The 27,929-nt window shown below is 46.6% G+C and overlaps 1 long non-coding RNA gene across 1 annotated transcript; it reads left to right on the top strand.

Annotated features, from left to right (window-relative positions):
- Positions 1-67: 67 nt before the first annotated feature.
- Positions 68-27,588, top strand: LOC138796809 (uncharacterized). The gene is made up of 3 exons (XR_011363826.1): positions 68-152; positions 3,916-3,986; positions 27,146-27,588. It is a non-coding gene; the product is annotated as an uncharacterized lncRNA (long non-coding RNA).
- The last annotated feature ends 341 nt before the right edge of the window (positions 27,589-27,929 follow it).

The following is a 27,929-nucleotide window of genomic DNA, read 5'->3' as shown; positions in this document are numbered from 1 at the left end:
TTCCTGTGATGTCATGTTCCCTTTCTGTTTCCTGTTCATCAGTCATCAGGTGGGCAGGGTTATGCATCCACATTTTGTTATGCTAACACCTGAGCCCAGTAGAAACTTCAGCAGTAAGGGCAGCATGACATGGAGGAGACAGGAGCACAGAGGTTAGCCATGTTGTGTGTGGGGGGGGGGGGGGCACAGAGGTTTTCCATGTTGTAAGGGGCACAGAGGTTAGCCATGTTGAGGGGGGGCACAGAGGTTAGCCATGTTGGGGGGGCATAGAGGTTAGCCATGTTGTAAGGGGCACAGAGGTTAGCCATATAAGGGGCACAGAGGTTAGAAATGTTGTAGGGGGCACAGAGGTTAGCCATGTTGTAAGGGGCACAGAGGTTATCCATGTTGTAAGGGGCACAGAGGTTAGCCATGTTGTGTGTGTGTGGGGGGGGGGCACAGAGGTTTTCCATGTTGTAAGGGGCACAGAGGTTAGCCATGTTGAGGGGAGGGGCACAGAGGTTAGCCATGTTGGGGGGGCATAGAGGTTAGCCATGTTGTAGTTGGCACAGATGTTAGCCATGTAAGGGGCACAGAGGTTAGCCATGTTGTAGGGGGCACAAAGGTTAGCCATGTTGTAAGGGGCACAGAGGTTATCCATGTTGTAAGGGGCACAGAGGTTAGCCATGTTGAGGGGGGGGGGCACAGAGGTTAGCCATGTTGGGGGGGGGCACAGAGGTTAGCCATGTTGTAGTTGGCACAGAAGTTAGCCATGTTGTAAGGGGCACAGAGGTTAGCCATGTTGTAGGGGGCACAGAGGTTAGCCATGTTGTAAGGGGCAAAGAGGTTAGCCATGTTGGGGGGGGGCACAGAGGTTAGCCATGTTGTAGGGGGCACAGAGGGTAGCCATGTTGTGGGGGAGGCACAGAGCTTAGCCATGTTGTAGGAGGCACAGAGGTTAGCCATGTTGTGGGGGGGGCAAAGAGGTTAGCCATGTTGTAGGGGGCACAGAGGTTAGCCATGTTGTAGGGGGCACAGAGGTTAGCCATGTTGTAAGGGGCAAAGAGGTTAGCCATGTTGGGGGGGGGCACAGAAGTTAGCCATGTTGTAGGGGGCACAGAGGTTAGCCATGTTGTGGGGGAGGCACAGAGGTTAGCCATGTTGTAGGGGGCACAGAGGTTAGCCATGTTGTGGGGGGGGGCAAAGAGGTTAGCCATGTTGGGGGGGGGCACAAAGTTTATGTTGCTTTGTAGTGTTGGGGTCCTGCGATAACAGCTGCATGTATGTCCCCCAATGTTTAGATGGATTTTATCACACTCTTCAAAACATTGTGAGCTTCATTGGGGACAGTGACCAAGATGAGTGACTACAATCTCTGTACAGGACTGCAGAATAAGTTGGAGCTATATAAATAAAGGAACTATAGGAGGGGTGTTTTATCAGAGGAACAGGGAAACAGTTGCCCATAGCAACCTATCAGATTCTAGGTTTCATTTTAGAGGCCTTTTTAAAAATAAAAGAAGCAATCTGATTGGTTGCTATGGGCTATAATAAATCTCCCTATATATTGTTTTGTTTATTATTGTGCTGTAAAGATGAACAGTGTTAGGGCAGTGCTGCTGCTGCTTCTGTCTGTAATATGGAGAGGAGAGAGGCTGCTTCACCTCATGGCAGAATCCTGCCTCCTTGAGACCCCGCCCACCAGTAGGATGGCTACTGTAGTGTATGTGTAATCCAGGACTACAACTCCTAGGGGTTTGTAGTCCTACAACAGATAAAAGATAAAAAAAAGTAGTCTATTTGATAATATAAGTAATTGGCAGACACTGAGCCTCCTGAGTGGGTGGGACTATATTCAGAGAGGAGGGGGTGGAGCTATAGGTTTGCAGAGCTGTGATGTCACTGCTGACCCCTGTGACCTGGAAGTTCTTTATGTAAAACAAACACAAATCCAGAAAGCAGCAACAGAGGAGGTGGCCTGGGGACAGAGAGGTGAGAAAAGGTTAGAGAAAACCACTCAGGGAAAGGGACAGATTACATATTATTCACGTTTCCAATAAGAAAAAAATGTTGGACAACCTCTTTAAGGACAGACTCACCACAAAGCAGGGCAGTCCAGCCTGGAGGTGAGGAGTCTTTAGCTCTATGAGGTACACAGGGAGCTGCTGTCAGTATATACAGTGAGTACACTAACAAATACTGTACAATTGGCCAACCCCTTTAAGTTCCTCCTGCTCTACAACATGCTTCAAGAAGTATCATGACCTTGGCATCATCCACTCCTGTTTCTGAAAGCAACTATGTTTAGCATCTACAGAACCAGGTGTTCAATTTGTAGGGTTGATACCCCATGTCAATACTTCCCGTGCTCCCACATGTGATAGTATTGGGCACTGCCAACTGACACTCCTACCCCTACAGTTCCCTTACAACCCCCCTACACAAGAGGGTAGTTAGTGACCTCACCAAGGTAGTGACATTGACCATCCCGATCCCAGGTGTGCATTTGGTGTATGTATCTAGGACCTGCAAATCCTGGAGCTCACTTTATATGGCCAGCACTCCTTGTAATACCACTGCTTACTTATGCACCCATCTGGGAAGTCTTGACCTGGAAGGCCTTAGTTATGGTATCACATTGGTTTCTTTATATTGCTATATACTGTATATTCACACAAGGCAAACATGTTGCAAATATTTCTGTCACTGTCCCATTTATCTTAACAGAGCTTACAGAATACCATTCATGTTATAAAAGCAACCTACTCTAATATATGGGCTATATTTAAGTCACAGAAACTAAGTGTCAACATGTTCTTAGGTGTTCAAAACACTAGGACGTTTAAAAGGGAGTTATCAGCAAGTTAGACTACTCTAACCTGCTGATAGCTCCCTAGTGGGCACGGGGCGCTGAGGATGAAGGTTGAAGTGCAGTTAGCTGTGAAATCCTCTGCCCGGTAAGCCATTATGGGCATTAGGGGGCGGGGCAACTGACCTCCATTGATAATCATTAGAAAGGGTGGGCCCCCTTAATGATTATGAATGGCCCCCTCCTCATGCTCCTAACGTTTACCAGACAGAGGATTTCACAGCTAACAGCGCGTAAACAGCACAGAGGATGAAGGTAACAGACATACTTTCATCCTTAGCCCCACTTGCCCACTAGGGAGCTATCAGCAGGTTAGATTAGTCTAATCTGCTGATAGTTCCCCTTTAAACTTCCCAGTGTTTTGAACACCTAAGGACATGTTCACACTTGGCAGATTTGTTACAGAAGTTTCTGTGACTTAAATATAGCCCTTAACCTAGCCCCTAACATCTAACCTACCAATAGTTCCCCTTTAAGAAAGAAAAAAAAGGAAAAAATTTACAATTGTTCCTGTAAGCTGGATCACATATTATAAGTCATCCAATTGTTGTAGACATTTGTCCATGTTGCGGCATTGAACAGCCATAAATAAATGACTAATATTCTTTCTCTTACCTGTTCCAAATGTTTTAGAAACCCCTCCCCCAGTTCAAGAAAGACACTTTGATTTCTTATCCCCTAATTCCAGCAATGGTAAATGTATTACAGTATAATTGGCAAAAATCCTTTGTCTATAGCTTTCTAGAAAATAGCACAAATGTACTCTGATGCTGCATGGCATCCATCAATAGTATACAGTCTAGCATCTCTGAGTAGAACCTGAGGCCAGAATCATGTTTGTAAATCATTAACAAATGATTGATGGAGACAATTTTTACAATAGAACCCTTCTATGTAGAGAAGAAGTGCCATTTATTTCCTGCATTGTTTGTCCATATCCAGGCTGTACTCCACCATGTTACCAGACAAATAAAGATTGTGTTCCTGAGAAATGATGATTAGTGAAGAAATCTCCGCATGTCACTCCACAATGACTTATGTGTGGTCTCCTTTTTGCTTTCTTTTAGGAGGACCGAATGACGTATGACATTGTGTGGACCAAGGGATGGAACCAAGTAGCATTTCTAAAATTGTAAATGTAATGCTGTATACATTTACAACCATCGCCCAATTGAATGAATGAATCTAAAAATTAATACACCTTATTCAGTGCAGGACCCAAGTGCATTGAGCTGGGACAATGGGGAAGATTCAGCAAACTGGTACAAAGGGAAAGTGGAGCTGAACCCTTTCAGAGTAATCATACTTGTAACTTCGGCCAGGAGTCTTTAGGGTGGTCCCCGGCTCTGATTGACAGACTGCTCCATGTTTGTAAGGGGAGATCTGGTGATCAGGTGCGGTAGACTGCCCGATGACTCTAAGCCCTGTTCCTGTTTGAAGCTACAACTTTGATTCACACAGGACGGGCACAGTGCAACTTCTATGCAGCAGATTTTCAGTGTATTAGCCCTGTGTGGCTTTGTTTGAAAATTGAAGGTATGTGAAGATACAGCAGGGCCCTTGGCATTCTTTGAGCACTTTATTTGAGATCAGTGTTACATAGTTGCCAACAGTCCCGGTTTTGCCGGGACTGTCCCGATTCTGAGGAGACAGCCCCGGCAAAACCATGTCCCGGGTATGTCCCGGGAAGCTCCGCCCCTGTTGTCGTAAGCCCCGCCCCCTTCCAGCGCTAGTGATGTCACTCATGCAGAGCAGGGAAAGGAGTCACTGGGGGACTAGAGGAACCATACTGGTGAGGTAAGTATAGCTTTTTTTTTTAAATACAGATGAAGGGACAAGAGCATGCTGAAGGGGGTACTGGTATGATGATGAAGGGACTGGAGGAGGATGAAGGGGGAAGTAGTATGATGATGGGGCAGGAGGATGATAGGGGTTGTACCATGATGATGGAAGGGAAGAAGGATGAAGGGGGTAGTAGTATGATGATGGAAGGGCAGGAGAATAAAGGGGGTAGTATGATGATGGAGGGGCAAGGAGGATGATGAAGGAGTAGTAATATGATGATGGAGGGGCAGGAGGATGAAAGGGTAGTAGTATGATGATATGGGGTGCAGCTGCATCATATGGGTACAAACTACCAGTATATGCAGTCATTCAGTAGAATGCAATCTCTGAGTCTCAGTCTGCTCTAAGTGGGGTGTGTAATATACTGCGGACCTGTAACTGGGGTGTGTAATATGCTGGGGACCTGTAACTGGGGTGTGTAATATGCTGGGGACCTGAAACTGGGGTGTGTAATATACTGGGGACCTAATACTGGGGTGTGTAATGCTCCTTTTGTGTTGTTCTGACTGTAATTTCTAACTGAAAAATTTTGAACCCACACCCATGATAGGCTACACCCCACCGAGACCACACCCACAATAAGCCACACCCCTTTTTAACGCTAACGTGTCCCTGGAAAAAATTTTAAAGTGTTGGCAACTATGGTGTTATACAAATGTGCATGACCATCTTTAGGGTGTAAGGGTGAGACTTAGAATAAAGTCTCCTCAGATATACCTGGGTGTAGGCAAATTGGAAAAGTTTGGTGACAGCTGCAGTCTGTCCGCAAGTATCAACCAAAGACATGAGACCAAGCCAGTGTTTAAGCTGATTCTGTTTACAATAGGAACAACCCTTAGTTTATATCTTAACAAGAAAGCTTCAAAAGGTAGAAGGAGAAGGACAATCAAGGTGTTTCACACATCCTACATAGGAAGTCATGGTATCAGTCTCTGTTATCTATTGGCGAAGACTCCCAGTCCGGACCTTGAATTAAAGCAAAAGGGGGGGGGGGGGGGGGGGGGGGGGGTCCCGGTCTCGCAGCTGCTTGCAAATCATTACACAAAGCAATTATACATTTTAAGGCTGGGTTCACACTACGTATATTTCAGTCAGTATTGTGGTCCTCATATTGCAACCAAAACCAGGAGTGGATTGAAAACACATTACAAATACCCTGGAAAAACAGCAAGCCCCCACTTGTAGACTCTTAGCAGTGATGACCATGTGACCACATAACTCCCCCTTTATGCTTTCTAAAGACTGGCCTTATTACTCATCTGTCATTGGATGGGACACTGACATCACTGAGTTTTGTAATTTTATAGAAGTTTGTTTTTCATCTAAACAAAGTGTTTCCAAAGTGAGTTTCCAGATGTATAGCACATATAAGAATGACTAAAATGAGGTCTACTTTATTAGAGACCTTTCGATCCATTTTCTCTGGGAACATCCTGCTGCTATAGTTATTATCCAAACTAGTAGAAACAGACTGCCTCATTCCCGAACTGATTAAGTTACTCCAGATCGTGCTGAGAACTTTATATCAATACTATAAGATTATGGCGTGTTATACAGAGCCCCGTATATAGAGAGTTGCTGAGACATAGATTTCAGAAAATAACTCTCCGAGAAATGATTACATTACTCTGCGATTCCAATATCATTCTGGTACAGGAGATGTCTTTACTGGATGTCTTACAATCAGGTATTGTAATTGTGATTTGGCCTTCCTGTTACTCAAGCCCATTTGGTGCCTTGTCAATAGCTGTTAAATGGCTGTAGATAGATCTTATTACGCACTGCAATAATGTGTTTTTTCATTATTTAGTTGTCTTCTTCAATCCAATGTTGTATTTATCAGGACAATGGAAACCTTTTTATGTGCAGATACTTCACCGACATCTGTAAGTGTAGCCGTCATTTATTGCACTGTCAGTTCACATTCCGCCAATGTTCTCTTTTAGTAAAGCACATCACTGAGCGTCGTATTCATTACAGGTGTCCGCAGCCTAAATGCATTGCCAGGAAAGTCAGCAAGTGCTTGAGGATGACAATGGTAGAAACTAAAATGGATCCATCCATCCATGGGTTTTTGGCCAGGATTTAGTCTTATTCTAGATCAGGGCTGTTGGAAAACTACAATTCCCATCATGTCTGGACAGCCAAAGACATGGCTTTGGCTTCCTCTGTATGATGGGAATTGTAGTTTTGCAACAGCTGGAGAGCCAAGGTTCGCCATCACTGATCTAGAGTAAAAAGCACTGCTGCCTAAACAAAGACAACAATCAATATATTTATAATACATTCTATTTATCTCTTTGTATTATTGTATTAATATCTGAGAAAGCTGTGTGACAGGCATGAAGGCTTCGATCATAGTCCCTATAGCAATTTTAACTTCCGTTTCCCATAACCTGCAAACATTGGCCATACTGGCAGAGCAAGTGGTGGCGGTGGCAACAGGAGAAGGAGGGAGAAGGAGTAAACAGCTCAAACAGCATTGTGACCTTTATAGATTCATACTGCTATGAAGGGGTTGTATGAGATTAAAACAACAAGGCTGCTTTATCCTGGAAATAGTGATACTCTAGTATATTGGCTGTGTCTGGTATTGCAACTCAGCCTCATTAAAGTAACAGATTTCTAGGTACTCCTATAAACTTTATTCAGACCTTTTTATGCACCTATATCCCTTCATGTGATAGTTGGATGACCACTGTGACCACTGTTGGTTTTACTCAGCTTGTGGTTCAATGACCTCAGGAATATAGCCGTGCTGGTACACTGTTCCTGAGTCTGGGAAGGCTGTATGGCAGGTTTCATTTATAATTTGTCCCTCAAGAGTCACTGTCGTATTTTTTTTTGCAGAAATCAATAATAAAGGCAATTTTAAGAAACTTTGTCATTGGGTTTATTAGGCAAATATGCCATTATCTGCATTCAAAAAGACTTTTCCCAGCCCCCCCCCCCCTTCTTTTTTCAATTCACTGCAAATTATCAGGAAAATGTGTCTTGCTGCATCAGACATGCCCCTTTCTGTTCTATGGAGAGGGGAGGGGGGAGGAGGAAGGAAGCAGCAGCAGAGAGCAGAGAACAAAGGATTACACAGCGGGACCTGCATGAAAGCTGTATTCAGAGGTTAGAGAGGTCAGTGCTGAGGAGCCGGGTGATGTAGCTGTAAATTAACTCTTTGTTGTCCTGTTTTGGTGCCTCATCTCCCTCCATCTCTCCCCTCTCCATAGACAACCATGAACACAGGGGGAAGAGCTTCAAACTGCTTTTTCATGATAAAAATGCATTTTCCGGTTAATTAACCCAATTACAAAGTCACCTGTACTATTGATTTCTGAAAAAAAATTAAACGACAGTGACACTTTCATGTCTTATCATAATCTGAGTGTATACGGTAGATGTAATATGGGCCCTAAAATGCTAAAGTCTGAAGTCAGCCAATTGCTGCAGAGCCTGCTCTTTCCATCTTGTAATCTAATTCTCATCTGATGTAAATAAGGGAGAACCTTTTGATAGTATTGTATAATGGTGCGTTTACACGTAACGCTTATCGTGCGAATTTGCGCGATAACGATCGAATTCGAACAATAATCGTACGTGTAAACACAGCGAACGATCAAACAACGAACGAGAAATCGTTCATTTTGATCTTTCAACATGTTTTCAAATCGTCGTTCACAAAAAATTCGCAGATCGTTCCGTGTAAACAGTCTTTCACCGATTTAACCAATGTGTGAGATAGGCTTAAAGGAGAAGTCCAGCGAAAATTATTTTTTATATGTTATTACTTATGGAAAGTTATATAATTTTCTAATGTACATTAATTATGGGAAATGCTCATATACTGCTATTTCCCTTAATTTAGTGTATCAGGAAGTGTTAGAATTATCTCTGAAGCAGTGACGTCACGACCAACGGTGTAATTCCTATGGAGTGTCCAGCAGGGGGCGCTCTATATATAGAAGTCAATGAGTACCATTGACTTCTATATATAGTGCGCCCCTGCTGGACACTCCATAGGAATTACAGTGTATGTAATGTAATGTAATGCACTGTACTGTTGTGACTTTATGAATACATTTATGGAATACTTTGGGGAGCAAGTGTCCTTGCTCCCCAAAGTATCCCATAAATGTATTCAATGAATACATTTGCAGGGCACCGAGCAGGGAGGGAGAGAGGTGCCATCTACCTCCCCCCTCCCTGCTCGGTGCTGGGAACATATACAAAGTACTACTCCCCCATTATCTGCAGATAATGGGGGAGTAGTACCTGTGCTATCCCTATCACCGCCCGCGCCGCCGCTCACACAGGGGCTGCTATTCATCGCGTCAGCCCACCCCCACCCCGGCCGGGAGCACGGCGCTTCCTGGTGTCCCCGGCCGGGGTGGGGGCGGGCTGACGCGGCCGGCATGAGCAGAGAGCGGCGGCGGGCGAGGAACGGGGCGGGCGAGCGAGCGGGCGGGTAGTTAGGAGCGGCGCGGGTGGCGGGGAATCAGCAGCGCGATCGTAAGTTTGATGCCGGGAGGAGGAGGAGGGGGAGCGGCGGGGGGCATGAATAGCAGCCCCTGTGTGAGCGGCGGCGGCGCGGGCGGTGATAGGGATAGCACAGGTACTACTCCCCCATTATCTGCAGATAATGGGGGAGTAGTGCTTTGTATATGTTCCCAGCACCGAGCAGGGAGGGGGGAGGTAGATGGCACCTCTCTCCCTCCCTGCTCGGTGCCCTCCAAATGTATTCATTGAATACATTTATGGGATACTTTGGGGAGCAAGGACACTTGCTCCCCAAAGTATTCCATAAATGTATTCATAAAGTCACAACAGTACAGTGCATTACATTACATTCGGAAAAGAAACGAGTCCAGCTCCCGGCAAGGTGGAATCAAGTGCGTTGTTTATTGTATCTCCGTCACCGTACACACGTGCGGCATGCCCCCAACTGAAGCCTACGTGTTTCGGCTGCTACACCGCAGCCTTAATCATGGCTATCCTCCACTAAGTTAGATCACAATAAATAGTTACCAGCCGGCGGGGGGGCAGGGCAGTGGACCGCCCACCTCTCTGACTGCATCTGCATCACCGCACAGCTGAGAACTAAATAAGTGTGATCAGCTTGTGGAGACAAAAGACTAGTGATTCATAATAGCAAAATACATCATAAAACACAGATCACACTAGTGTATGTGTAATATATACACCTTTGCCCCAAATGCCATACATGCTCAACATATGAGCACAAGACCATACTTATGCTAAGGGTGAGACAGGAATTCACACTGGTATAGCAGTGCTGAAAGCTAAACAGCTGAGCAGATAGACAGGAATTCACACTGGTATAGTAGTGCTGAAAGCTGAACAGCTGAGCAGATAGACAGGAATTCACACTGGTATAGCAGTGCTGAAAACTAAACAGGAATTCACACTGGTATAGCAGTGCTGAAAGCTAAACAGCTGAGCAGATAGACATGAATTCACATGGGAGTCATCAGGAATCAGTATAGCTACATAGAGGAATATAACCAAGCTGCTGGCCGAGAAAAAAAGGGGCAATCACGTATATGTGGTCTCAACTTGTGGAGTATGTATGATAATTCCCAACATATAGAACACAGAAGTAATCAATAATAAATGAGAAGTTCTCTCTTTAAATTCATGCCCTGGGGGAAACAGGTGTCCAGGCAGAACATCCAAAAAGCTTCCCTGTCCTTGAGTAGCTTCTGGGTGTCGCCTCCCCTGATGGTGGTATGTACTTTTTCAATGGCAAATATGCGAAAGGATTTAGTGGATCCGTTGTGTATATCTAGAAAGTGTTTTGAAGCCCCGGATAGTGTTCTGTTGCCCGGGTTTTCAATATCGTATAGATGTTCGCAAGCACGGGTTTTCAACTTACGAGTTGTACAGCCTACATACAAAATATTACAGCTTGTGCATTGGATAATATACACTACATTAAAGCTGTTACAGTTTAGAAAAGATTTTATTTGGTATGTTTTGTTACCTCCTGTATCGGTGAATTCTTTGCGTGTTATGCTATATGAACATGTTTTGCAGGGGTGATGGCCGCATTTGTAAAACCCAACTGTGTTGAGCCAAGTGGCATTATTCCTGCGATGTTTTTTGTTACCCGGCATAGATGGTGATAGTGTGTCACCTAATGTGCGCGCTCGTCTAGATACAACATTGATGCCGTCTGACAATACTGTCTTCATTATAGGGTCTACCTTCAAGATGGGTAAATAAGTGTTAACAATGTTCTTTATGTGTGTGAATTGGGGGCTAAATGTAGTGACTAGTGTAGGTTTCTGTTTGCATTGTGAGTTAGATGTGGTTCTGTCTTGTAATAACTCTTCTCTACTCCTAGTGTCCGCTTTTTTGCATGCTCTGTCGATCATCCACCTTTTGTACCCTCTGTCCAATAAACGTTGTGTGCATATCTGTTTTTCACGTATGTAGAGTGTCTCCTGGCTGCAATTTCTTTTCATGCGGAGAAGTTCACCTACTGGAATGGATTTAATTGTGTGCGGGGGATGGTTACTTTTAGCATGTAGTGTGGTATTTCCTGAAATGGGTTTTCTAAAATTTGTGGTGCCAATAGCCTGGCCTGGAATACCCTGCAGTGTCAAATCCAGGAAAACCATAGTATTTGGATGCATGTTCGCTGTGAACTGTAAGTTCCAAGAGTTGGAATTGATGTAAGACAGAAACTGGTCCAAATCAGACATCTCTCCGCTCCATACAATGAGCAAATCATCGATGTATCTGCCATACCATTGTATGGAGCGGAGAAAGGGATTAGACACAGTATAAATGATTTTTTCCTCCCAAAAGGACATAGTGATATTAGCAAGGGAGGGGGAGTACTCCCATGGAAACTCCACTTATCTGTAAATAAAAATTGCCCGAACAGAAGAAAAAAAAAAAAAATTATGTGTCATGAGAAACCAGGTGGCCATCTTGATGAACACAATCAAATCTGAATCATAATGGCTATACGTTTGTAGATGGAAATCTAATGCTTGCATAGCTACTGGGTGAGGGATGGACGTATACAATGAAACTACGTCCAAACCTACCCAGGTGTATTCTGGTTCCCAGGGGACATCATGGAGTGATCTTAGAACATCAGTGGTATCTTTTAGGTAGCCTGGGACACGCCGCACAAGGGGCTGTAACAAACCATCCAGCCATGCGCACAGTCTCTCACAGAGCGACTGTCGTCCAGAGACTATGGGGCGCATGGGTGGTGGAGTTACCCCCTTGTGGGTTTTGGGTAGACCGTAAAGGATGGGGGTGGTGGGGTTCTGCGGACAGAGAAACTCAGCCTCTCTATCAGAGAGTGCATGTAGTGCTACGCCCTCCTGTAATAATTTTTGCAGCTCTTGAGTGTAACTTTTGGTGGGATTACCAGACAGTTTATGGTATACTTGTTGATCTGACAGTAATAATTGTATTTGTGTATCATACATTTGCCTGTCCATCACCACCACCCCCCCCCCCTTTGTCTGAGTTTTTTATTACAATGTTGTCTAAGCTCTTGAGATCTTCATAGGCTTTCTTCTGATGTATAGTCAAGTTGGATTTATGCTTTGTGCTTGGCATTTTCTCAGACAGTTCTTTCAGGTCTCTGAATACACATTGCTGAAAGTGTTCCATATGGTCGGTACGAGATTGTAAAGGATAATACTGGGGATTAGCCATCCTAAAGCGTGGTGGATCTTGTATATCCTGTTCCGTTTCACTATTTAATTCCTGGAGCTCTGTCAGGCATTTTAAAGAAAATTGTTCGGTGAAATTCAGACCCTGATATATATTAGGCTGTATAGACTGCACATTTGGTTCCATAGTTTCATCTTCTTGGAAAAAATGTTTCCTCAGTGTAAGATCCCGGATGAATTTATTTATATCCTTAATGGTAGCAAATAGATCGAAGTTCTGCACTGGTGCGAAGCTGAGACCTAGTGACAAAACTTCGATCTGAGTATCTGTAAGTGCATGGGAAGACAAGTTGATCACACTTGATCTTGTTCTTTCAGTCTCGTTCTGGTGTTCTGACTCGGGGGTTCCTTCCTGATTTATGATGTTTCCTGCCCCCACGTTTGCGTTGGCGTTTTTTGGGGGCCGTACAGTTTTGGGTTTTTTGTAATATGTAGCCTGTGAGGTGACGTTGGTGGAACTGGAGTCAGAACCAGAGGGATCATCAGTGGTCTCGGCATCTGGGGAGCTGAAGGTGACTCTACTCTTTTTGTGTCTACGTCCTCCTTTGCGTGTTTTCAGGATGGACTTAGGTGTAGAGAACACCTGCTCCCACCTGCCCCATTCATAGACTTGATCTTGTCTGTAATCAAACAGATCCCTCTGAAACTTGGTTTTTTTCCATTTCGCTATGCTGTCCTCTAGGGCTTCAATACGTTTGTTAGTTTCTGTCAATAAAGTGTCATACTCCGTCAGTTCATGAAAAACTTCAATGGATTTTTTTATTTGTTCTACTTCTATCTTTATTTCCTCATGTTTGTCTTTTTCATATTTTATTATAAGATTCATTAGATCCAAGGAGCATTTACTTAAGTTCATTCCATTGTTTCACAAACTCCTCAGAAAATACAACTGTTGGGATCTTCTTTAATCTTAGCCCCCGTGGAATCATGGCTTTAGAGATGTAATTTTGCAGTGAGGTATAGTCCCACCATACTCGTGTCTCATTAGCCAATGCTTTTTCCAGCTTTTTCAGGGCGGCTTTGAAATCAAGCAGTTGTAGTTCTGAGCCTTCCTCCGTAGTGAAGACATCTGCTATTTTCTCCACCCTGCTCTTTTGGCTTTCCATGTTGGTAAGGGGAATGTGTGAGTCTTGAGTAACACTATGGGGGCAAATGCCTGTGTGTACGGGAGTCAATGCTGATCGGAGTGAATGTATATAATAAACGCTGGGGAAGCACGGCTGAAATTGGATATCACAGTCATGAACGGAAAAAAGCCAGCTTACCCCATCCACCGAGCTTCACAGCACGGGCTCACACTCCAACAGGTATCCTGAGTAGATGCGGAAAAGAAACGAGTCCAGCTCCCGGCAAGGTGGAATCAAGTGCGTTGTTTATTGTATCTCCGTCACCGTACACACGTGCAGCATGCCCCCAACTGAAGCCTACGCGTTTCGGCTGCTACACCGCAGCCTATACGTGATTGCCCCTTTTTTTCTCGGCCAGCAGCTTGGTTATATTCCTCTATGTAGCTATACTGATTCCTGATGACTCCCATGTGAATTCATGTCTATCTGCTCAGCTGTTTAGCTTTCAGCACTGCTATACCAGTGTGAATTCCTGTTTAGTTTTCAGCACTGCTATACCAGTGTGAATTCCTGTCTATCTGCTCAGCTGTTCAGCTTTCAGCACTACTATACCAGTGTGAATTCCTGTCTATCTGCTCAGCTGTTTAGCTTTCAGCACTGCTATACCAGTGTGAATTCCTGTCTCACCCTTAGCATAAGTATGGTCTTGTGCTCATATGTTGAGCATGTATGGCATTTGGGGCAAAGGTGTATATATTACACATACACTAGTGTGATCTGTGTTTTATGATGTATTTTGCTATTATGAATCACTAGTCTTTTGTCTCCACAAGCTGATCACACTTATTTAGTTCTCAGCTGTGCGGTGATGCAGATGCAGTCAGAGAGGTGGGCGGTCCACTGCCCTGCCCCCCCGCCGGCTGGTAACTATTTATTGTGATCTAACTTAGTGGAGGATAGCCATGATTAAGGCTGCGGTGTAGCAGCCGAAACGCGTAGGATTCAGTTGGGGGCATGCCGCACGTGTGTACGGTGACGGAGATACAATAAACAACGCACTTGATTCCACCTTGCCGGGAGCTGGACTCGTTTCTTTTCCGCATCTACTCAGGATACCTGTTGGAGTGTGAGCCCGTGCTGTGAAGCTCGGTGGATGGGGTAAGCTGGCTTTTTTCCGTTCATGACCATTACATTACATTACATACACTGTAATTCCTATGGAGTGTCCAGCAGGGGCGCACTATATATAGAAGTCAATGGTACTCATTGACTTCTATATATAGAGCGCCCCCTGCTGGACACTCCACACCGTTGGTCGTGACGTCACTGCTTCAGAGATAATTCTAACACTTCCTGATACACTAAATTAAGGGAAATAGCAGTATATGAGCATTTCCCATAATTAATGTACATTAGAAAATTATATAACTTTCCATAAGTAATAACATATAAAAAAATAATTTTCACCGGACTTCTCCTTTAAGCGATCGCAAAACGATCGCAAAACGATTTTCCATATGATATAATGTACCGTCTAAACGCTGATCGTTATGAAAAAAAAATCGTTACTCCGACATCGTTAATCGTACGATCGGGCCAATTATCGTTTCGTGTAAACGAACCTTAACTCATTCTTCTGAAGTCCTTTTTATGCTGCATTCTGCCTCCTGACCTGCTCACATTCTCCATCCCTGGTTTGCATTTTCTTTTCCCTAACCTTTGACCAGTTTATTGTCAGCCACCTTGTGCTCTAGTAGTACGCCCCTGCTTCATGTCCTACCGCGTGACATTAATATGTCATATATTATGGGCGTAGTTTGTTATTACCTAGCATCGCCGGAGAAAAATCTGTTGTTTTCTGTTCTTTTGTCTGGTCAGATACAGTTTCAGATAAAGTTTTATATGTAATAAACACCAGAAAACTAGGAACTATAAAATGATGCACAAGCTAAAAACATTTTTAGATTTTTTTTACTGGGAAATGATCCCCAAATGCTGTCGATAACTGGCAACCCCCCCATAACCCTGCCTTATATCTATTGTAATGTTTGACAGGAATCTGTGTCCATATAAGACAATAAGAGCAGGCTACAAAGATAAAAAAAACATCTATTTGTTACATGTTACGAGCTGTACTGTATTTGTGTGCACAGGAACTGCCCTATTAGGCCTTATTCACACGCTCTGCAAAGTTGTCCATAATTGCAGATCTGTAATGATGGTTCAGCTTAGTGCACTTTGACATATATAGGGCTATTCATACATTCCGTTTTAATTCTGATCTGAAATCTGTTCCTTAAAAAAATAGGACATGTGCTAGTGCGGATTCTGATTGCGATACTTATTACCAATAGAAGTCTATGGGATCTGTGTTTGTTGCGGACATCATGGATGTCACATCTGTGACCAGGGCCCTTTTAATACATTGGTGGGCCCAGTGCACAGCCCTCAAGAGTGGGCCCCCCCCCTTCCCTTTCAGCACATTGTATTATGTACTGAATTTCCCCCCACACTGTATCAAGAGCCCCAATACATACAGTAGTTACCTTATAACACTATTTCCACCATACAGTGATAACATATTACATAAAAACTGCACTAAACAAATGTCAGGGACCGGACAGCAGGACAAGACAACACAGTGAGCCCTAAGCTCAGCCCCGCCCACTGTCCTCTACCTATTTGCCACAATCCGCCCTATGGCGGCGAGCAACTGGGCGTCAGTCCCTGCACTGGCTAGGTGGGACACAAGGACAAGACAGACAGACAAAACACAATAAAGAATGGTCGACAGTCCGGGTCACAACAATCGGGCAGCAAAAGTACAAAATCACAATCCAAAGGCAAGGTCAAAAAACAGGCAGTATGGTCAGGGGCAGGCAGCAAGCAGGAAAGGTCAGAAATACAAAGCAGAGTCAGAATAAACAGAGCAAGAATAGCAAAACACAGAACCAGGCAGAGACAAGCTCAATATCCAGCAAAGATATCCCAGACTGAGGTAGTTATATAGGAGGCCAGGGTTCTGATCCAGAACATAATTGGACCATCCCCCTGAACTCCAAGCACAGACAGCTGAGAACAAAACAGATCCACTGGCAGGAAGACCTGTCAGTCACAGCAGAACCAAAACACAGATTAACCCTGACATGGCCAGACAGAACTCAGCAGGTAAAGTCGGGTGTGTCTCTCAAGGTGAGCAAATACCCAGTGTTCACACACTACAAAACAAAACACAGAAACAGAATGCAAGAAAATCAGCACCTTCTCGGCCGCACAGCATGAGCAGAGGGACGCATGACGCTCCGCAAAGATACCATCCTGACAACAAAACAGAAAGATATCACCAATGATACCATTACATAATACCGCCACATCATGACCCCTAACACTACCCCTAACCCTATAACAGAGTGCAGTTACATCCAGTGACTCACCGGGGCATCTTCTCTGATCAGAGTCTGTCACCTTTTCTTTTTCTCTCCATCCAGCCTGGGCCACCTTGAAGTCTTCTCCTGGCTGTGAATCTTCTCTCCAGAATCTGCCAGACAAATATTTTAGGCTCCAACACATACAGTAGTTAGGTCCCTTGTACCCCTATACAGTAGTTACACCCCTCTGTGCCTCCATAGTTTTAAGGTGTCCCTGTAGTATATAGACCCTCATGTCCTCCTCCAGTTATATACAGCCCTCCTGTGCGCTCCCCCATTAGTATATAGCCCCCCTGTGCACTCTCCCCAGTAGTATATAGCCCCCTGTGCTCTCCCACAATAGTATATAGCCCCTCTGTGCTCTCCCACAATAGTATATAGCCCCCCTGTGCTCTCCAATAGTATATAGCCCCCTTATGCTCTCCCACAATAGTATATAGCCCCCCTGTGCTCTCCCACAATAGTATGTAGCCCCCCTGTGCTCTCCCCCCAATAGTATATAGCCCCCCTGTGCTCCCCCCAATAGTATATAGCCCCGTGCTCTCCCCTATAGTATATAGCCCCCCTGTGCTCTCCATAATATATAGCCCCCCTGTGCTCTCCCCCATAGTATATAGACCCCTGTGATCCCCAATAGTATATAGCTCCCCTGTGCTCCCCAATAGTATATAGCCCCCTGTGCTCCCCAATAGTATATAGCCCCCTGTGCTCCCCAATAGTATATAGCTCCCCTGTGCTCCCCCATAGTATATAACCCCCTGTGCTCCCCCATAGTATATAGCCCCCTGTGCTCCTCCATAGTATATAGCCCCCTGTGCTCCCCAATAGTATATAGCCCCCTGTGCTCCCCAGTAGTATATAGCCCCCTGTGCTCCCCAGTAGTATATAGCTCCCCTGTGCTCCCCCATAGTATATAGCTCCCCTTTGCTCCCTTATAGTATATAGCCCCCTGTGCTCCCCCATAGTATATAGCCCCCTGTGCTCCCCCATAGAATATAGCTCCCCTGTGCTCCCCCATAGTATATAGCCCCCTGTGCTCCCCCATAGTATATAGCCCCCTGTGCTCCCCCATAGTATATAGCCCCCCTGTGCTCTCCCCCATAGTATATAGCCCCCTGTGCTCCCCCATAGTATATAGCCCCCTGTGCTCCCCAATAGTATATAGCCCCCTGTGCTCCCCCATAGTATATAGCCCCCTGTGCTCCCCCATAGTATATAGCCCCCTGTGCTCCCCCATAGTATATAGCTCCCCTGTGCTCCCCCATAGTATATAGCTCCCTGTGCTCCCCAGTAGTATATAGCTCCCCTGTGCTCCCCCATAGTATATAGCCCCCTGTGCTCCCCAATAGTATATAGCTCCCCCTCCCATATAACATTGAAAAAAACAAACACTTTTACTCACCTGGGTCCACGCATTCCTCTTCCCTTCCCTCTTGTGGCCGCACTTCCTGTGGCCACAAGAGGCTGCACTCCCCTTACCCTCGCGCCGACGCTCCAGTGATGTCGGGCGCTAAAGGGAGAGTGCGGCCTCTTGTGACCGCAGGAAGTGCGGCCACAAGAGTGACTGACAGGGAGGGAGCCAATGGCTCTCTCTCTGTCAGTAACGCTGATGCTGAAGCGCGGCCGCCACAGCCGCAGCAGCGGCAGACGGGCGGGGGCACCGGCGGACGGGGGGCCCTGCAGGGGGCGCCATGGAGGGGTAAGTAGATTACCCATCCATGGTGCTCCCCCCTGACAGGCTGGTGGCCAGAGCCCTGTGCGACCGCACTGGTCGCACATAGCAACGGCCGGCCTGCTCGAGGGGGGCCCTTTAACCAGTGGGCCCGGTGCACGTGCACCATGTGCCCTCTGGTTAAAGCGGCCCTGTCTGTGACGTCTGTGAAAAATGTGGATCAAATCTAAGTAAACTGGTCACATTTTTTTTACCAGGTCAACATTTTATGAACTACGGATGGAAATACAGATGATTTTCTACGGATCACAGAGGTTTTGTGGGAGGTTCTGCAGTTCAGAAAAATCACTGAACGCATGAATGAGGCCTTAGATCACGTTATACAGTATTTTGTGATTTTCGCCGGTGGCGTACACCACAGAGAAGGTACAGATTCATACCTTTTCTATGGCGTACGCCAGCCATAACCCCTGCTCGCCTGATAGGTTGCCAGGGGAATGGGCATGCCTAATTTATCATGGTTTACACCTGGGCATAAACCATGCAAAAATCTACATCTGCTCCAAAGCAGTAAATCTGGTGGGTTGAATGGGGACAGGGCCTAATTTAAGACCAGCATGCGAGTATGCTGGTCCTAATAAATGTCCCCTATATATCTATGTCTCTGCTGTGCAGCACGTCCTTGTCAGCACAAGACATAGCCAAGCACTAGGTGATGGGGAATGCTGCTGCAGCCAATGATTGGCAATGAGTATCAATGTTTTGGGCAACTCTAGCGTCAGGAAGTACTGCACAGCAGAGAGCAGGCTTTGTGATAACCGGGGCTGCGAGAGCACAAGGAATGTGGAACATCTTCTCAATTACGTAGCTTAGGCATACCTAAAAAGAAACAAAACTTTTTCCCAAATGACCCCTTTACATCTTCTTTAGAAGGAATTAAACTGTCACTCTAGCGCCACCTATAGGTAGAAACACAGTTTTCCTCCTTAAAGCCCTATTACAAAGAACGATTATCTGCCATATTCGTGTGATATCGGCCGTTACATGAACAATGTCAGTTGATCGTTGCTGTAGTTTGTCTTTCTACATTGTAGACTGTGATAGCAGTGATCTGCCGCTGTCGCTGCATGGGATAGGAGCAGTGGCAGCAGAGCCCCGCTATCCTCTATGGGTTGCCCAGACGATCTAGAGGTCACCTGGGCAGTCACACACGCTCTCCCCCCGCAGCTCCCCGCGGCCCCCCTGTGCTCACCGGTTCACTTCCGTCGCGTGTAATAGCGGCAGCAGCGAGCGGGGAACAAAGAACAAAGGAACGCTAAGAGTGCTTGTTTGCTCCTCTATGTTGCCATGTGTAATATACCAGGTTGAACCTTTTAGTAAAAAGCAGTAACACAACCTCCAAATCTTTACTTTCCAAAAATATAGCAGTAGGTTAGTGGCTTCCATACATTTGGAATAGTAAAAATCTTCATGTAATTTGAAGACAAGTGGCAGCGGTCTGTGTATCCGAAGGTTTAAAACCTGAGAAGACCGAAAACTTCTGTAGAGCTGAGGGTTTGTTACAATTGTTTATACACAGTTATTTTCTTTCCTTTTATCAACCAGTGTCCAAAAATGTAAGATTGGTTAGATTGCAGACAAATCCTCTTTTCTCTAAAAAGTTTTAGACGTGAACATACAGACTTTTTTTTTACACGTTAACCTGGAATTTTGGTTTCTATTATATATATAAAAACAAAATACAAACATAGTACAACAAACCCTTAGACACAGAGAAACTACATTTCAACGTGGAAGTCCTGGATGTGTAATAATATCCCAAAGAATGTGTCATGTCAGTGTCCACACATAACAAAGGAGACCCTCCTCCTGCCGGCCTACCACACAAGTTGCTTTATCCTTCCTCTGGGACCATATTAAAAAACTCTTAGTCATGACCATTCTGTACATAGGTGACTGATGGCTGTCAGACAAAGAAAATATCTGCAAAACCTGGGCTAAAAGGCTGTGTGCTGGGCTCTTCCCTTTGACCTCTTTGCTACTGGCTTGGCACTTTGTCCACAGTAGGTTACAAAACAGGATACATTTAGTTAGTGTCCAGCACTAAATCCCTTTTCTACTCAATGACATGAAGGGTCATCCTCTGGCTGCATCTCATGATCTCAAGTCATTACGTTCAAAGGATGAATGTATTTCAACTATGTAAGCCAGCTAAGTTCTTTATGAGGCTAAACTCCCACATGGATGAAATGCTGCAGTTTGTCCCTAAGGATTTTCATCAGGGGAAGATTAACTTTACCATGTTCACCAAGCTTGGGCCCCTCACCCCACTGTAACTATGGCAGCACTAGCGTGCTGTTCATAGTAAAAGATAGATGATGTCATATTTACAATGTACGTGTAAAGTTTTATGAAAAACGATTATCAGGCAGCACTGTGCTCACTTTTTATTTTCTAAATTACTTCCATTTTGAATTTGGTGTCTAAATACCTTAACAGAGGCGCCATTGTCTCAGCTTCCTGCTGTTTGTACCTGTGGAGGCGCCATTGTCTCCGCTTTCTGCTGTTTGTATCTGTGGAGGCGCCATTGTCTCTGCTCCTTGCTGTTTGTACCTGTGGAGGCGCCATTGTCTCCACTTCCTGCTGTTTGTACCTGTGGAGGCGCCATTGTTTCTGCTCCTTGCTGTTTGTACCTGTGGAGGCGCCATTGTCTCTGCTCCTTGCTGTTTGTACCTGTGGAGGCGCCATTGTCTCAGCTCCCTGCTGTTTGTACCTGTGGAGGCGCCATTGTACCTGCTCCCCACTGTTTTTACCTGTAAATTAGCAGGCGGAGCTTCCTGATCCATCTGTGTCCTGAAGGGGTTACAGTATAAAATAATGTATTACCCCCCCTCCCTCCCAATTCAATTTACAACATTATTCCAGACCTCAACCAGAACCCTAAACACAGACAATGGACCCCAAACTTAATTCAGACCCCAAATTACACCAAAATACCCCCTTTCCTTGCACACACACATACAAACACTTCTCCCGTGACCCTGTTCTCTTGTGCCCCTACCTTCACCCCAGACGGGTCACCCTGTATCCCCTTGCCCCCACCACAGTCTGATCACCCTGTATCCCCCTGCCCCCACCACAGACTGATCACCCTGTATCCCACTGCCCCCACCCTAGACTGGTCACCCTGTATTCCCCTGCCTCCACCCCAGACTGATCACCCTGTATCCCCCTGCCCCCACCACAGACTGATCACCCTGTATCCCCCTGCCCCCACCCTAGACTGGTCACCTTGTATTCCTCTGCCTCCACCCCAGACTGTTCACCCTGTATCCTCCTGCCCAGGGGCGCCGCAATCATGAGGCGACCTGAGTCGTCTGCCTCAGGCGGCGCCACCAGCTGTCTTCATGGGGGCGGCATTCAGTGGCAGATTATAATATGAGCGGTTCGGGCGGCCGCCCACATTATAATCCGCCACTGATCGTACCATGTACCAGAGTCCCCCCGCGCCCGGACAGCATCTGTAATGAGATGCTGTGAGCAGGGGAGACTGTATTCATAAGCGCCGCGCTGTAATGAATCAGCCGCGCGGCGCTTATGAATACAGTCTCCCCCGCTCACAGCATCTCATTACAGATGCTGTCCGGGCGCGGGGGGACTCCGGTAAATGCATTCCACGTCCGTGATCCGTCAGGATCACGGAACGTGGGAATGCAGCCTTAGTCCCCCGGCTGATGTGCGGCTGCCGGAGGTGTCCCATCCTGTCTCCGGCAGCGCGCGCATCAGAGAGATCCCCGTGCGTCGGAAGTCACAGCCACAGGCGCACGGGGAGCTCTCTGATGCGCGCGCTGCCGGGGACAGGACGGGACACCCCGGGCAGCCGCACATCAGCCGGGACCAGACCAGAGAGGCTCGACGGGGGAACGGATGGCAGGTGAGTTGTGTGCTGTTTTTTTTTTTGTTTTATCTGCTGTGCAGGGGGGGGGGGAGAGGGGGACCATCTATAAGGGAGGGGGGAAAGAGGGGGACGATCTATAAGGGGGGGGAGGACCATCTATAAGGGGGGGGGAGAGGGGGACCATCTATAAGGTAGGGGGGGAAGAGGGGGACCATCTATAAGGTAGGGGGAGAGGGAAGAGGGGGACCATCTATAGGGGGGGGGAAGGGGACCATCTATAAGGGAGGGGGGGAAGGGGACCATCTATAAGGGAGGGGGGAAAGAGGGGGACGATCTATAAGGTAGGGGGGGAGGACCATCTATAAGGTAGGGGGAGAGGGAAGAGGGGGACCATCTATAGGGGGGGGAAGGGGACCATCTATAAGGGAAGGGGGAAAGAGGGGGACCATCTATAAGGGGGGGACCATCTATAAGAAGGGGGGAAAGAGGGGGACCATCTATAAGGGGGGGACCATCTATAAGAAGGGGGGAAAGAGGGGGACCATCTATAAGGGAGGGGCGGGAGGGGGACTGTCTATAAGGGGGGGCGAGAGGGGGACCATCTATAAGGGGGGGGAAGAGGGGGACCATCTATAAGGGATGGGGAAAGAGGGGGACCATCTATAAGGGGGCATCTATAAGGGAGGGGGGAGAGGGGGACCATGTATAAGGGGGGGAGGGGGACCATCTATAAGGGAGAGGGGACCATCTATAAGGGAGGGGGAGAGGGGGACCATCTATAAGGGGGGGGGGAAGAGGGGGACCATCTATAAGGGGGGGGGGAGAGGGGGACCATCTATAAGGGGGGAAGAGAGGGAAGAGGGGGACCATCTATAAGGGGGGGGAGAGGGGGACCATCTATAAGGGGGGGGAGAGAGAGGGAAGAGGGGGACCATCTATAGGGGGGGGGGAAGAGGGGGACCATCTATAAGGGAGGGGAAAGAGGGGGACCATCTATAAGGGAGGGGGGAGAGGGGGACCATCTATAAGGTAGGGGGGGAAGAGGGGGACCATCTATAAGGGGGGACCATCTATAAGGGAGGGGGAGAGGGAAGAGGGGGACCATCTATAGGGGGGGAAGGGGACCATCTATAAGGGAGGGGGGAAAGAGGGGGACCATCTATAAGGGGGGGCCATCTATAAGGGAGGGGGGAAAGAGGGCGACCATCTATAAGGGGGGGACCATCTATAAGGGAGGGGCGGGAGGGGGACTGTCTATAAGGGGGGGGGGAAGAGGGGGACCATCTATAAGGGGGGGGGAAGAGGGGGACCATCTATAAGGGAGGGGGAAAGAGGGGGACCATCTATAAGGGGGCATCTATAAGGGAGGGGGGAGAGGGGGACCATCTATAAGGGAGAGGGGACCATCTATAAGGGGGGGGAAGAGGGGGACCATCTATAAGGGGGGGAGAGAGGGAAGAGGGGGACCATCTATAAGGGGGGGGGAGAGGGGGACCATCTATAAGGGGGGGAGAGAGGGAAGAGGGGGACCATCTATAAGGGGGGGGGGGGGAAGAGGGGGACCATCTATAAGGGAGGGGAAAGAGGGGGACCATCTATAAGGGAGGGGGGAGAGGGGGACCATCTATAAGGGAGGGGGGAGAGGGGGACCATCTATAAGGGAGGGGGGAGAGGGGGACCATCTATAAGGGGGGGGAGAGGGGGACCATCTATAAGGGGGGGGGGGACCATCTATAAGGGGGGGAAGAGGGGGACCATCTATAAGGGGGGGAAGAGGGGGACCATCTATAAGGGGGGAAGAGGGGGACCATCTCCTAAAAGATCAGCACCCTCCTCTCCTGACATCCTCTGTGCTGCTGTGACCTCTCCTAAAAGATCAGCACCCTCCTCTCCTGACATCCTCTGTGCTGCTGGGACTTCTCCTATAGGATTAGCACCCTCCTCTCCTGACATCCTCTGTGCTGCTGGGACCTCTCCTATAGGATTAGCACCCTCATCTCCTGACATCCTCTGTGCTGCTGGGACCTCTCCTATAGGATTAGCCCCCTCCTCTCCTGACATCCTCTGTGCTGCTGGGACCTCTCCTATAGGATTAGCCCCCTCCTCTCCTGACATCCTCTGTGCTGCTGGGACCTCTCCTATAAAGTCAGCCCCCTCCTCTCCTGACATCCTCTGTGCAGAAAGGGACCAAACATTATGTTTATTGGGGACAGCAGTGGGGGGGGGGGGGGGGGGCAGTAGTGGATTATAATGTGGGCGGATTGACGGGGGGGGGGGGGGGGGGGCGTCATTCTATAGTTCGCCTCGGGCAGCAGAGAGGCTAGAATCACCCCTGCTCCTGCCCCCACACCAGGCTAGTCACCTTGTATCCACCTGCCCCCACCAGAGACTGGTCACCCGGTCACCCTTTTCTCTCTGATTGACCTCACTGTTCCTTTTGTCAGTTTTACACCAGGACAAACTATGTAAAAACAAATACCCCCCAAATAAAGAAAATGCATTGGGCTTTTTTTCAATTTTACCTCACATTGCATTTTTTCCTGGTTATGCAGTGTACTTTATGCAAAAATTCAGCCTGTCATTGCAAAGTACAATTAGTGGCGCAAAAAATAAGGGCTCATGTGGGTTTCTAGGTGAAAAAAATGCAAGTGCTATGGCCTTTTAAGCACAAGGAAAAAAAAAAACGGAAGTGCAAAAATGCAAATTGTCCAGGTCCTCTTAGGGTTAAAGTGCAAGTGCTACAGTCATATCTGGTTTGGTCTCCCATAAGCAAGGTACCACATCTGAGCCCAGGCTTGGACTGGCCTACAGGGGAACAGGGGAATCCCCCGGTGGGCCCTACCCCTTGGTGGGCCCCTGGCAGGAGGTGGGACTCCCTGTCTGACTCTTTCTACCAGAGAATAAAAACTATTTCTATGCTATAGAAGCACAGACAAATATATGTAAGGTACCATGTGTCTTCTTGACCTAACAGCATCTAACAGTGTCAGCAGTTTGGAACGCGAATTACAGCTGACAGAAATCTCGTAACAAATGATAGTCAGGCAGTGGAGTGTGGGAAGATAATAAAAAACTATACTCACCAGTCCCTGTGCCCCTGGACCGCGCTCTCTCCCACAGCTGCTGGAAGTTTTTCAGTCATTTTCGAACAGATTCTGAGTATGTCACAGCCCCAGTTCAAAGTCACATACTCACCTGATGGATTGCCTGCTCAGCCAGTCAGTGACTGCAGCTATGTCCATCCCCAGTTAGTGATTGGCTGAGCGGGCACATTAAGGAAGAGCTTCGGGGGCACTGGGTAAGTATACTTTCTTTATTATGTTCCTGCCTACCTGAGATTTGTTAGTTTCATGGGACTTCTCCTTTCAAGAAACTTAAGTGGCGGGTTATGCTGTTCGCATAGACTGACTGAAGAGTTACTAGTAGTGAGCCAGCATCGCTGGTCACATACACAGCTCTGTGCAAGGTCACTATAGTAATGTGAAAGGTTTGGTGCTTATTATATCTGGTGTAAGGTATGGTGGGCCCCAAGAATCAAATTCCCAGGTGGGCCCAAGGTGCTGCTCCCCCTAAAATCCATAGGATGGGGATGTCAAAAAATCAACTGGTGTCACAAAGTTATATAGATTTTTAATTTATTTCTACTAAAAACCCTCAAACATTCCAGTACTTATCAGCTGCTGTATGTCCTACAGGAAGTAGTGTATTCTTTCCAGTCTGACACATTGCTCTCTGCTTCCACCTTTGTCCATGCCAGGAACTTACTTTGGACAGTTACTTTGGCAGCAGATATAAATGTGTCAGACTGGAAAGAATAATCACTTCCTGCTGAACATACAGCAGCTAATAAGTACTGGAATACTGGATATTTTTTTGATAGAAGTAAAGTACAAATTTCTGGCACCAGTTTATTTGAAATATTTTTTTTTCTGGAGTACCCCTTTACTACTGTGGACTATTTTACTTTCAAACAACTTGACAACCCCTTTTGTACAGTCAGTGCAGTTTCTTCATTGATCAACTAATCGGGTGATCACCGATTTCCTATGACAGCCTGGGAAATGTAGTAATACTCTTTGGCTGCCCTTTTTTACATACAACAAAATCAGATTGTCAGCTGTCTCATTCATGTTAACAAATCCGCCGTATATTACTGTATACCAGTGGTTTTCTAAACTGTGTATAGAAATGTCTGTGAACCACAAGTGTCCCTCCAAAAAGTTGGGAGGTATGGAGGAAGGGCTGACTGCAAAGCATTATGGGGAAGCTTGATGTCATGTTTTTTCAGTCATTATCATCATCATAAGATTTTACAGCAATGGAGACAAAACAATCTGATTCGCCTATAGCAACCAATCACAGATCACCTTTCATATATTAACAAGCTCTTATAAAATTAAAGCTGAGCTTCGATTGGTTGCTATGGGCAGATTAGACTGTCTCAATTGTGCATGGCAACCAATCACAGTTCAGCTTTTATTTTACCAGAGTAATTTGAGAAACTAAAGCTAAGCTGTGATTGGTTGCTATGGGCCACATCAAACTATATTATTTAGTGTTCTTAGTGTGGCCTACCCATAGGCTGTTTGCTTGGTCACAAGTGTGTTTAGTGACCTCTGCAGTAAAGCGCATCACCAGTCATTAATGGGTTAATGCTTGATGTGTTTACCTGCAGTAACCATGGCAACCATGCACTGTGATGACAAGCGCTTATGTCATGAAGAAGGTTCCATAAAGCCATGCACCACGCCCTGATCAGTGCCATCTTGGATGCGCCAGAGGACCTTGAGCTTGACTAATTTACTGCCCCCTACCCTTGATGAAATTTGGAGGTTCTAGCAGGGGACTTGGATCTGTGAAGGAGAAGAGATACAGCTGCCTAGCCATCAATAAGGTGACAGATATTGCAGCCTCATCTCTCTCAACATCTAGTTTATTATACTTATACTATGGTATTACCCTCTAAGCCCAGGGGAGGGGCAGCTCTCCAGCCATGGCTTCCTCGAGGTTTCCCCCACAGGGGGTTCTTCCTTGCCTGAGTGCTGGAGGGTGACTCTTCGTGAGTCGGAGGTCTGCCATTTTCAGTGTCATGTAATTTTAAATAAAATTGGGACCCTTTGACACCTGATTACAATGTGTTGTGTCTTTATTTTGCGTTCTTTGGTTTAACTTGGGGGAGTTGGGAGTCCATCACATATTGCAGAGTCATAAAGCTGGACATCTGCCTGCTACACAGATCTATCACCTGCACAATGCGCAAAAGTAGTATAGAGCGGTGGCTGGAGGAACTCCTGCATGTATGTGCACATCCCTGGATTAAAGGAACACTCAAAAACATGTATCACAAGGTTTATACCTACATCTACAAGGCTTGGCAAAAGGTTTTATCAAGTGACAGGGTCACACCAATCATAGCAACATGGACACCACCATAAATATACATCATATATACATAACCC

The sequence above is a fragment of the Dendropsophus ebraccatus genome, chromosome 7, assembly GCF_027789765.1.
Source record: "Dendropsophus ebraccatus isolate aDenEbr1 chromosome 7, aDenEbr1.pat, whole genome shotgun sequence".
Lineage (NCBI taxonomy): Eukaryota > Metazoa > Chordata > Amphibia > Anura > Hylidae > Dendropsophus > Dendropsophus ebraccatus.
This window is presented reverse-complemented; position numbering and strand designations above follow the sequence as displayed.